Source organism: Peromyscus maniculatus, chromosome 8, assembly GCF_049852395.1.
Source record: "Peromyscus maniculatus bairdii isolate BWxNUB_F1_BW_parent chromosome 8, HU_Pman_BW_mat_3.1, whole genome shotgun sequence".
Lineage (NCBI taxonomy): Eukaryota > Metazoa > Chordata > Mammalia > Rodentia > Cricetidae > Peromyscus > Peromyscus maniculatus.
In genome coordinates this window covers 45,563,336-45,564,007 of record NC_134859.1, presented here as the reverse complement: position 1 = coordinate 45,564,007, position 672 = coordinate 45,563,336, and the positions used below count along the sequence as shown (strand labels likewise).

Sequence of the window (672 nt, the reverse complement as noted above, 5' to 3'; positions counted from 1 at the left end):
CAGTTAGCCCTCTCCTCCCCAGGCTCTACCCACCCAGGTCTGGGTTTTAAAATTCTGAAAGCTTGTGGGGAGAGTTCTGCTCCAGACTTCCGATGGAATTCAAGGTTTCTGCCTGGGGCATTGGCATGGAAATGGGAGATAAATCGAGGATGGGGTCATGGCGCTCTCAGCATCCAGCTTTTCCTCACGTGGAGACTTGCTCATGCTGTGGCTTCTCTCCTGCTCCCCTGTTTTTGGTGGGAATGGCAATTAACCTGCAACCAACTAACCTGACCAGGTTTCTTTCCTGTTAGGGGCCTGATGTGCAACGGGAAAATAGTAGCCTTCGTGGGAGCACATGCAGCCCATTGTTTATTTGGGTTTCCCAAGGGACCTTGGAAACCGTTTTCTGGTGGATATTGATGTCGGATCTCAATGGTGTACGTAACCTAGGCTCCAGACATTTATGTAGGTGCCTTTGGGAAGCCCAGGGCAGAGTGGCTAGGCTTCACATTAGCCAGCTTATCTTGTCCATTTGCACCAAGCTGTGGAATAAGGAACATGTGATAAAGACGCTGCATAGAGCCAAGTTCAAGTTCCCTGGCTGCCAAGGTTCACATCTCTAAGAAGTAGGGCTTCATCAAGTTTAATGTGGATGAGTATGAAAACATGGTATCTGAAAATGGGCTCGTC

General features: G+C 49.1%; 1 non-coding gene across 1 annotated transcript; it reads left to right on the top strand.

The window, feature by feature from the left end:
* Positions 1–254: 254 nt before the first annotated feature.
* LOC121831890 (small nucleolar RNA SNORA70) lies at positions 255–386 on the top strand. The gene has a single exon (XR_006075487.1). It is a non-coding gene; the product is annotated as a small nucleolar RNA SNORA70 (small nucleolar RNA).
* Positions 387–672: the final 286 nt, after the last annotated feature.